General features: G+C 41.3%; 1 long non-coding RNA gene across 1 annotated transcript; it reads right to left on the bottom strand.

Annotated features, from left to right (window-relative positions):
• Positions 1-5,543: 5,543 nt before the first annotated feature.
• Positions 5,544-6,926, bottom strand: LOC147617033 (uncharacterized). Its single transcript, XR_015262323.1, has 2 exons — positions 6,160-6,926; positions 5,544-5,753 (listed from the first exon to the last, which is right to left on the bottom strand). It is a non-coding gene; the product is annotated as an uncharacterized LOC147617033 (long non-coding RNA).
• Between the last annotated feature and the right edge of the window lie 5,233 nt (positions 6,927-12,159).

Below are 12,159 nucleotides of genomic sequence, written 5' to 3'. Positions count from 1 at the left end.
TTGAAGGGCCTAAGACATTTCCTTACTAACTACTTGAATCACATCGTGCAGGATGCTTCTACTAACTACCTGAATTTGAAGGGCCTAAGACATTTCCACAATAAAAGGAGGCCTTACATGACGAAATTATACTTCGTATATACCTTCCATGCCACCTCAACTAGCTGCCTACCACACGAGGGCTACCTAAAACTTATCACCAATATACCCTGTTACTACTACTAGCTGTGCTGGGATTGGTCCCAAACCATAGCGGTACTCCACCTTCATGGTGTATCCTAGACCATCCACACATTTCCACCCAAGTAGAAGCTTCACCCCCATCGAGTTGGGTGACATGACAATGTGGTTTTACCATTAGGAAAGGGGGTATGTTAACCACTTCGTAGGTTAACATTGTTTCACCCGCCCGACCTACCATAAAGTGTGGTACCATCTTACCTACTTGAATAGGTACTTATCTTTTTAAGACAATGTTAGAACATATAAAGCGGTGTTACCTTGAGCTTAATGTCAAATGGGGAAAGTCTAAGGGCTTCGAGTACATAAGTCTAAGGTCTTTGAGTACATACTTTCTTAAGACTAGTGAATAGAGGCCATATCAATTTTAAGTTTGATTGGCCAAGTGAATAGAGGCCGGATCATTTTTAAGTTTTATTGGCCTAGTATGCAAATTAGTCACTTGTATATAAGTTATTTTTTATACCAAGCAATACACAATCATGTCCTTGCAATAGAGTACTTGTGAGCTCTTCTCTTCTCTACTCTTGCTTGTTTCTTGTGCTCTATTGGATTCTTGCATGCTAGATGGATGCTTGTTTGAATAGTTTTGTTTGTAGCTTACCTCTTTTCTAAGTGTGGTATTATGTTTATGGATCTAAAGCATAATATAAATTGATTTATTGATCAAGATATAATAACAATATACTATTTATAATTTGAGAGAGTTTATAACAACCATAAATTCAAGCTATAACTTTCTTTCTTAATAATTAAGGTCCATGTATAATCTCTTCAAGAGAGCTTTGATGACTCACAATTTTGGCACACCATTGTAGATCTCATGCGACAAGTAAAAACCACGACTCCTCATGTAGATCTCATGCGACAAGTAAAAAGCACAACTCCTCAAATTAATGGGGCAAACCATTGTACATCTCATTCACCGATAACCTTAGGAATTCAACTTTTAATCAATGACATACAATTTGGTAGTGTCATCCAAGTGTTCAATACTCTCTCTTAATGGCAAATTAGAAGAGGTCCTAAATACCAAATAGAACTTTGTGCTACATAGCTTATGGCCACTTTAATGCTTCAACAATCATGGTCTCCCATTGTTGGTAACTTGAATGCCTTTTACCTAAAAACTTAAGAACAAGAGGACCCATGATACCCCCCCTTATTGCTTGCCCATATCTTGTATTTGGGTTGGTCTTCATACCAAATTAACTTTGTTAACCTAGCTACTAGTAGGCTCTTGGTTATACTTGTAGGAGAGAGATGTAAGGATCATATTGCAAGAACTTTATAGAGCCCAAGATATACCTCTTCTCTCACCAATGATGAATTATGATTGAAGAATATTGTTTAGATTTATTAAGATTTAGAGACATTAAGAAGAGGAGTATAGAAAATAAGCTAGAGAATATAAGCAATTATTATGAAATGCTAGGGAGTTTACACAACCAAGAAAGTTGATGTAGAGTGTGGGTTTTGAAATACATAGAAACATCTCTTCAAATTGTGTTAATTATCACACTTGGCACCCATTGACGCCATGAACATTTGTTCTCAGTTTTTTTAAAAAAGGTTCCTCTACATGTAGACACCTTACTATGCTATAGATAAGACCAAGAATGACTATATTATGGATAGGGTTTCAGATGATATTATTATTTTTTGAGACATTGTCTAGCATGGCTTGAGAGTGCCAACCTTAGACAAAAAACAGATATTAATTTGCCTAAAATATGATGTGAATATAACTATATTTATAGGGAGCATGCTCTATCAAAGAAGGTACATATGTTGTCCATTTTATTTTTTTAAAAATAGCAAGATATTTTTTAAAAATGGATATCAAAGCTTGCCATAAACATCGTGCTCCATTGAACTGCATAGATCATGTAGTTGTATAAACCATTACTAATATCTTTAATCCATAACTATATAAAAGAATTGTTTTAAGAGAAAGTGTATATGTTTTGTTAGAGAGATTTTCACACACACACACACACACACACATTACATATTAAGCATGAACAACCAAGGCACAAGGAGAGGAGAGAAAAGAGAAATCTTGGATTTCTAAAAACAAGAGAAAAAATCCCTTCGATTGCAACGTGGCATGCTGGCTTTCGTTTGCTCATCGCACCTGCAACACAATCGGTTTTTTTTACTCTGACGCTTCGTTTCATTTTCTTTGACGGTTCGTTTTGTTTGCTCATGGCACCCCCTCCACCTCCTTCACCCCGTCCATCACCTCCACCCCCTCCACCCCCTTCACTGCCTCCATCACTTCCTGCGCCTTCTCCTCCATCACCTCCTCCGTCTTCTCCACCCCCTCCTTCGAGCCTTCCGCCCGTCGCCTCCTTCCCCTTCTACCTCGTCCCTCCCTCCCCCACCCCTCCTTCCTCAGACGCCATGCTCTCTGCCCATCACCCTCTCTTCCAGCAGTCTTACCCCGGCTTTTAATGAGTCCATCTTCACATACAATGCATCCGTGGCCAGCAGCGCATCCGAGATCCGAGTGACCGTCTACTTGCCCGAGGACAAGGTAGGTTCTGAATATTTTTCTAAACATATATGAGTTATACGTCGAGAACGACATGAGTACCGTTGGTGTGTAGATATATGTAGGTTACATAGTTAGCATGAATAGCACGTCGGTTGAGAGTGGAGTGGTGAGCTCTATCCTCGCATTAGGAGGGCGGAGAGAGACAGTATCCATACTAATCTACGTATCGTCGACATATTTGGTCGATGTAACACGAGACAAGCTACATGCACCAAATAGAGATTATTCACTTTATGGATTAAGTTGGTACAATTAGCGTAATACGTACTATAATTACAAGCAATAGGAGGGGCTTGGCACCTGCTTACATCGCATTGAAAATCGTTGTAGCAAGCGTAGTTTTATGCTTGGCGTGATCATGTTTGCAATCATTTGGGCCCTTCAGAGAGAGACATGAACATGCACGTGCACACATATACACAAAGATATACACACGGACATATTTACATGCTCACACACATGTATATGCACACACTCACACATGGATGCACACAAACACAAACATACACACCACATACACACACTTACACCATACACACACTAGCACATACACATAATCAAGACACTTGCACAATGCAGCATGCATGAAATCAACATTACACAATATCACACACGTGTATGTGCACATACAATCACATATATACGTGCAAGTGTGTGTGTATGGGGAAGAGAGAGAGAGAGAGAGAGAGAGAGAGAGAGAGAGAGAGAGAGAGAGAGTTTCTATGCATGTGTGAGGGGATGTGAGAAGAGAGCACGTGTATGTGTATGCATGAGAGAGATGTACATGTGTGTGTGTGTGAGAGAGAGAGAGAGAGAGAGAGAGAGAGAGAGAGAGAGAAAAGGCTATATTGCATGTGTATGTGTATGTATGTGAGAAAAGAGAGGATGTTTGTGTGTGTGTGTGTGTGTGGGAGAGAGCACCTCTTACTACCCTTCTATACGCATTAAATTTAATCAAAATTATTTAAAATTATGCGTTTATATTTTTAAATACATGTATATATGTGTGTATAAGTATGTGCGTATGTATCTAAAACATAATATTGTATATACTAATATTTACATATGTGTGTGTGTGTGTGTGTGTGTGTGAGAGAGAGTATGTTTGTTGCATACGTGTGTAAGAGAGAGAGTGGGTGAGGAGAGAGAGGGAGTGTGCATGCATGCGTGTGCCTGTGTGTGTGAGAGAGAGAGAGAGAGAGAGAGTGTATACATTTGAGAGAGAGAGTTTCAACATTTGAGAGTGTGTGCGTGAGAGAGAGAGAGAGGATCATGTGTGTGTGTGTGAGAGAGAGAGAGAGAGAGAGAGAGAGAGACATGCCTAGAGGGGGAATAAAGAGAGAAAGAGAGAGAGAGAGAGAGAGAGAGAGAGAGATATGGCTATAGAGAGGAAACCGATTCTTTTCTGCAACCTTGGTGGCCACAACAATGTACAGGTCCAATACTAGTATATATATACGTATGTACATACATGCGTGCATGTGTGTGTGTGTGTGTGAGAGAGAGAGAGAGAGAGAGAGAGAGGGAAGGGGGGAGGGTTAAAAAATAAAATAAACATGTACATACATACTCCAAGGTGCTTTATCTTCCTTATTTTTTTACGATTTTTTGTGTTTTTTTTAAAAAAATAGGAGAAGGAATATCCCCAACTTCTAACTCAAGATAGAAAAATTGGTAATGAAAACAACAAAATCAAACAAAAACTCCAAGTGTAGCTTTCCTCCAAGCATTACCAAGTATGCACACACACTTCAACACACAAAAATTTCCACAGCTAATCTAATTTCTTCGATTCCACACAAATCTTATCTACATAGTTTTTCACAATGCACTTCCAAAATGCAAAGGTAACAATTAATCTTACATAGTGGGAGATGGAACTCTAAAAAGATAGAAGAAACAATGGTGGTTTCCTTGGCAACGGTGCCAAAAATGTTATGTCCTACTATACCTCCCAAGAGAACTCCACACATTCACCAATGGAACAATCAATAGACAACAATCGTCTTGTAGGATACTTACCAATGCTCCAAGCTCACGTCCCTTGAGGCTCTCTAAGATTTCTTGTAGAAGCTCCAATCCTCTAATCTCCACCTCTACTCTGTCATCACAGGTGGAGTCGCTCACACCACAATGCACGACAATTGTCCTCACTCTCCCACACACAAGCATAGAAGAGATACATGCACTAGAGTACACTCTCTCTCCATCTCTCTCATACACAAGATAAGACAAGAGCTCTCATAGCACAAAGGAGGATTGTGTGTTTCCATTATGAAAAATTTCCTTGTATACAACTGGCCCTTATTCAAACTTGGGCGCCCAAAACTTACTAACTAAAGCCTTGGTTGGCCAGAATCTTATTCAAGCTTGTGGTAGTTTCCTTCCTACGTCATTAGCATCAATTTAACACATTACATACATATTCCAAGGTATTATATCTTTTCAGCTTGTGGCAATTTCCTTCCCTCCTCATTAGCATATTCAATTCATTTGGGCACACTCCCAAACAATGCAAAAACCCATCATTGAAGCATCCTCCTAGCCCAATGGTAACATCTGATATGATAAAGGTACGAAGTGAGATCATTAAATTACTTTCAAAAGTGTCTCAAAAGCACATTAGGTTGCATTAAGTTTAAGCAAGATCGTTCAATTAAGTAATTTAAAAGCTTTATAAAGCACATCAAGTCAAAGTGAGTTATTTTTGAGACTCTTAAGTGAGATCATTTATTACATTGAGTAGAAAAGAGATCATTTAATTACATTGAGTGAGAGAGAAACTGTACTAGTGAATGCTTTAGAACAACAAGATACAAGAAGGAGTCCACCATGGAGTAAAAGTCTAAATAGGCTCAAAATTGGAAGCTCATAATGTCTAGATTTGTTGACATGCTTCAAAGATGACTGTTAATTGTGTTGTAAGTTTGAAAACCTTGCCCTCCTCTTTGTCCTGAAAAAATGTTTGAAGTTTAAACTTCAATAAGTAAAGCATTATACTCTTTAGACTTTAGTCATTAGAGCATCAAAGAACGTTTCATAAAGGTGATGTTACATAGTAAAGGCAAAGGGATCAATGATTCCATATCTCCATATCTCTAATTTGTGTCCCGTGGAAGCTTGGTGAAACTCTTCCTTAAGATAATATAGAGATAGAGATATAGAGAAGAGAAGGTTGGATAGAATTTGAATTTGGAGGTTGGAGACGTGCATGCAGATCAGCCCCTCACGGAGCATCATGTCATGCGACTCCATATCCATATCACTGCATTATATTGATGTACATGGCTTGCAAAATGGGAAAAAAAACAATGCACACGTGTGGAGATCAACCTCTCGCAACCTCTCACATCACTAACCTGGCTTTGAATGACGACTCAGAATTGGTGCAGCAGGAGCTTCCCTGTAGCTTCCAATGGCGATCAGGTCTCTTCTTGCTTCGAATTAACCAAATTACTAAAATAGAAGCAAAATCCTTAAGACGAGATTAACGGCGATCTAATCCAATTAATGCTAAGATTTATAATTTCCATCAAAGACGCCGTCGATCTTATCTTAGATCAGTCGATGGAGATTTGCCCGAAGAGCGAGTTGTTTTCCAGCACCGTGCGGATGAACTCGGGTGGATACCCGCCAGAACTGCACCAGGAAGAGCATGCCGGTGCCTCATCAGAGGTGAGATCCTCGCAGAAAGCCATGGCGCGGCGGCCGCCGCTGCAGGCAGTGAGGCAGAGTCTCATGGACCGGATGGGGGTCGCGAAGCGATTCCCCATGAAGTACCGCCAGGCCGATCTCCTCTGCGGGGGCCGTGCTAGGGTTGCCTGCGTTGCAGTTTCTGTCAGGGAAGGGGCCTGGTCTGTGTTTGCTGTCAGGGTTTGGGCCTGCCGTGGGGCGTGCTCTGTGTTTTCTGTTAGGGTTTGGGCATGCCCTTGGGCCTGCTGTGCGCTCTCTGCTTGGGCTAGGGTTAGGGATTGCGATTGTTTTGTTAGGGTTTTGGGGATGCTCTGTGCTGTGGCCAGCAATGGCTGGGTAGGGGTGGGACAGTGTGGGGGTGGTGACGAACTGGGACCTGCTCGGTATGTATGGGCTTGGTTGCAGCCGCGGGCGTGTATGGGAAGTCTGGAAGGTTGTGAACATGGTGCTGGTTTCTGTCCTCGTGATCCATCGTGTCCCGACCCAATAGCACACGGGTCCACATGTGCCACATCTGCAAATTTTTTTTGGGATTTACTCGCAAATTCATTTCAATTAGTAGAATTATAAATACACATTATATAGCGAGCAACATCCTCTTACACATTACATATAGCGAGAAACTAGAATGCTTGGGTAGCCTTATTCTCTTGATTGCTTTCACCTGTGCATTGTCAACGTACTTTAAAAGAACATGTGTCCTTCCATTCATGTATAAACATCTTGAATCGCTTGAATAAAGATGGACACTTCAACCCATACCATTTCTGCAGCATGTCTTCTTCGTATGCGTGTCTTTCTCAAGTTTATATGAACAACTTATAGAGCTCGAACGAGCATGAACATCAAGCCTATGGTTATATTCGACGTGAGACATCGATGGACATCGATAGAGATCTCCGAGTACATCGCAAGGTAGATAATTCCAAATTCATTACCACATTTGAATCTAAGCTACACATCATTCATCAACTCATAGGATTTTCGTGCTTGTTTGTGTGAGTGAAGCTTTTAAAAAAACCATACATAAAGTATGGTGCGGAGTTGGCACAATCCTCCTCGAAATTTAATAAACATAGGAGAACGTGCCCTTCCCCTGCTTTGCAAATAGCACTTTTGATATCAAAAGTGGACCAAAACACCTTCAATGTTGAAGGCGGCCATTAGTCCTACGTATTGATTCATGATACAAAACTCATTTTCAAATGTGGTAATGAATTTGTAATATTTTAATTTGCGAGGTACTTTTGAATCCCCATCGAACATAAGAACAGACTTCAACTCATCAATTTGCGGATGTCAGTCTGGCATTTGCTTCCAAGTATGCTTTCAAATTCATGTTCATTCAAGCATTTCAAATATGCTCTACATTACACGAAGTATGCTACCTAATCACTCACATAAAATATGGTAAAAGAATTTAAAAAAACAATCTTGTTTTGCAAGCTTCAGAGCATGGAATGCACCTAGTTTTGATGATGATGATGATAATGTGTGTGTGTGATGTTCTTAAATCTCTTCTTTACTCCATGGATTAGACTAACTAGGTGTTACATTAGACTAACTAGGTGTTACATAAGACTCTCATTTAAGCCCACTACCCTCTAAGCTATTGTCACTAGCATAAAAGGGCCTAGTTTTGATGTTCTTAAATCTCTTCTTTACTTTAGAGCATGGAGTGCACCTAGTTTTGATGATGATGATGATAATGTGTGTGTGTGATGTTCTTAAATCTCTTCTTTACTCCATGGATTAGACTAACTAGGTGTTACATAAGACTAACTAGGTGTTACATAAGACTCTCATTTAAGCCCACTACCCTCTAAGCTATTGTCACTAGCATAAAAGGGCCTAGAATGAGAAATGTAATTCGGCAAACTTTATTTTTTAAAATGAAAAAAAAACCATACTAACCAGTATTTGTAGTGTGATGGAAGTGGCCGCAGGAGCGCTAGTCCAGCAAGCTTGCAGGACTTTAAGCAACCTCCAATTTAGGGAGGGACCTCATCTAGGAGACCCTCTTCACAACAACACCATAAGCCGGGCAGCACTCTTGCGTGAGCTAGTCAGTCACAAGACAAACTAAAAAAGAGAGAACACAAACACACACACACACACACACACACACACACACACACACACACACACACACACAATTATAAATTAGTCATGATCACTTCCAAACTGCATCAGTTTCTCCCATATGTTTTACTAGTGTAATGGCTAGGTGATACAATGATGATTCCCCCTTCCTTTGATCTTTCATGTAATGGCCTTCACTAATTTGAGCAGTGTCCCGCTGCATTTCCAACAATTTGCATCAATTCAGTAAATTTCAGTTGTTTTTAGCATGCTTGGGTAGCCATGTGGGCTTGCTTAGACAACCCAAGGTAAAAAATGGCGTGGAGAGCTCCTGGCGCACTGCAGCACCGACCAAGGTCCCCCAAGTAAGCCAGGAAAGCATCTACTCTTATCTCCTTCTTACACTTAAAGAGGGTCACTGGCCCTATGCCATCCATGTCATCGTCCACCAGCACGGGCTTGAAAGGGAACTTGTCGAAAATGATGCGCATGGCAGGATCCTAGAAAGGCCCCATCTCCCTACCGAATTTCGAGTACATAGCATCCACCTCGTTGCTCACGGAGGCCCCAGTGTAACCCCAGGCCAACAAGATTCCCCCGGGCTTTCTAAGAACATGCTTGGCCTAGGCATAGAATGAGTCAAGGTCAAACCAGTGCCAAGATTCCCCCAGGCTTTCTAAGCACATGCTTGGCTTGGGCATAGAATGAGTCAAGGTCAAACCAGTGCCACAGTCATGATCCACCGAACCCTCCCCTCCCCTCCCCTCGCACGATCCTCTCCAATTCTTCCTTTGACATCTGAGCAAGCGAGTAAACAAACGTTAGGTTCTCCCTACTCTATGCATGCTTTCTCTTGTGGTGCTCTGCAACTTGCCAAAAAAGATGAATAGGATCTAAGGCCAAAATTTCTCCCCAAGTTTTGAGTTTTCCTCTTGCCTCAAGAAGCCTCTACATTTCAAGATATTCATTTGAAAAATCCCCAACCCCAATTTCGGACGTCCATAACTTCTACATATGAGCTCAAAATTTGTCGGAGATTACAGATCTAGAATCTACTCGTCGAGCTCTTTCCATAGATATGTCACATGATATAGTTTTGCTCGCTCGATTTCAAATTCAATTTTGGCGAGAAACTTTGAAATTCAAACTTCTTGCTGTTTGAAGAACAAGAAGGTATCTAAAGTCAAAGAAACTTAACGTTTTAACAAAAAGTCATTAAAATCATAATATGGTAGCTTAAAGGGCCCCTATAGACCTCAACCTTCCCCTAATGATCCCTTTGGCCACAAAAGATCCTATCAGTGTCTCCTCTGGACCGACTAGGTGGTCCAAAACCACACAAGTACTGAGTCTTGACCAAACATCGACACCTTTGGCAATCGTGCTGGGGAATGTTATGCCAGATAGGCGGGTAGAGAGATAGAGGCTAGTATAGGTTAAGTCTTGCACGGTCAGTAGAGTAAGCTAGCCAAAAGAAGCCCATAAAGAAAGCACACACTAACTAGTGTCAGGAATGCTAACTAGAGAGTCATACAAGAACAATGGAGCAGGCATGAAGAACAAAGGAAGCTCCAATAGGGAAATGCAATACCGTTGTAGATAGGCGGAAGTTGTAGAACAAGAAGCACCACTACACCGTCACTAAGAAGCTTAGTACACGGGAATCAAGAAGAAGATCACCAAGAACCAGACAAGATTGCACAGCAGCTAGAAAGATTGATTTCGAAACCACTAAGGAATTAGGAAGAAGATCGCCAGGAACTACCAAACAGGAGGTAGTAAGCTCAGGAAGGGAAAGAACTGGTAGCTATGGGCAAGATGTCCCTCAAGTACCCAAAATTAAAAGGCAAGAGTGAGGAGGATCAAGATTCCCACATCTTTGCCTTTGAAACCACATTCCAGGAAAACAGAGCTTCGTTGGGGCAAAAGATGGAGTATTTTTCTACAACGTTGTTTAGGATAGACCTTTGGCGGATTTTATTAAGTCATATGTATGGGTTTTGATATTCGGTTAGTTTTTTGGATCTTGGAAGTTAGAAGTCATGGGAGTCTTTATATATGGGGTAGTTCTTTTCAGTTATATACAAGGAAGATGGTTCTTGGCGGTTTTCTGTGTAGCTATGGCGGATCCTGAATAGAATGATGCAGTTTGCCAGTTATTCTGTCTTATTTTCTGTTTCCTATCTTGTGTGTTTTGTGAGTTGAGTATAGTGGAGAATACAATGTTGTGTGGGAATTGTTTACGCCGTTGTAGTGTAGTTCTGTGTGTAGATGAGGTTTTCTCTTATTTGTCATAGTGGATGTAATCTGGAAATGTCAAAATTAGCATAGAAAACTGCTTTGCTCATACACCAATATACACTGGAGATCACGGTGCTTATGACGGGTGTTCATGGTCGAGTTTGCTCTCTTCTGTAAGGACGGGTGCCAAGAAGATGCCGAGCAGTAGTTAGGGCGACAGTTACAGAGGCGGCTATGGTTTCTTGGAAGTCAAAGAGAATTCACAGCAATTTATTCATTCGTATTTCACAAGGTGGGCAACGAGGCAGCGAGGACTGCAGAGCATAGAGAGAATGACCAGAGTGCATAAGGGCATGAAGGTGGTGACGATAGTGGGATGCAAAGTGACAGTTCTGAGTATGAGTCAGAGCCGGGTGCAGAAGATTTAGAAGACATAGAGGAGTATGGAGGAATTTTCAATGAACAGGAGGAGAATAGACAATGGGATCCGGTTGTTGTAGGAGGAGCTGTTTTGCAGCAACTGTTTCTAGTAAGAAGACGATTGGAGTTTGATCCTCTGGGCATTGGAGGGGGCATACCAGCACCACCTCCATCACCAGTATCATCATCATCATCTTTTACAGGGCATTTGACCCCAAATACGTGAAGGAAAATGGCAGCAGCAGCAGCGGCTAGAGCAGATTTTCGCATCAAATTTGGGACCTATTCAGGGAAGTCTAAACAAGACCCCGATTGCCATGTAGCTCAATTTGAGACAAGGTGGTAGGCCAGAGGATTTGACGGAGTGTATGATGCGCAAGCCAAGATGCGACAATTCCAAGCGACACTTGAGGGAAGAGCCATGTAGTGGTTGAGTAATTTCAATGCAGGACACTTTGCAGATTACATGGCATTAAAGAATGCATTTTTGAATAGATTCCGGAAGGAGAAAACTCCGAATGATGTTCTTACAAAAATTAAAGCAATTAAGCAGAAGAAGATGTTTGTGGAGGATTACACTCAGAAGTTTAATCAGTATTTGAAGAGGCTTACAAATGCAGAGTGGCTGACGGATGAAATGTTGGTTGGGTACTATATGAATGGTCTACGCAAGGAACTGCGGAATGCAGTATAGCAGGTGTGGATATCGGAGCAGGTTTGGATGACTTGGTAGAGACTGCAACAAGAGCAGAGAAGAGATTTGGAGTAATAAATCCGAGTCCTTCAAAGAGGAGCTCTCGGGAAACGAAGAAGAAGGAAATTCTGAGCACTGTGCCAGTTGTTATGCCCCTAGACTAGAGTATGGAGTTCTTTGTAAATCCAAGTGTGGGAGAAGATGCCATAAGTGCAGTTTTGTTACAGTA

Source organism: Cibotium barometz, chromosome 37, assembly GCF_041138505.1.
Source record: "Cibotium barometz isolate CiBa-2024 chromosome 37, ASM4113850v1, whole genome shotgun sequence".
Taxonomy (NCBI): domain Eukaryota; kingdom Viridiplantae; phylum Streptophyta; class Polypodiopsida; order Cyatheales; family Cibotiaceae; genus Cibotium; species Cibotium barometz.
The sequence above is the reverse complement of the archived record's forward strand: the minus strand, read 5'-3'. Positions and strand labels throughout refer to the sequence as shown.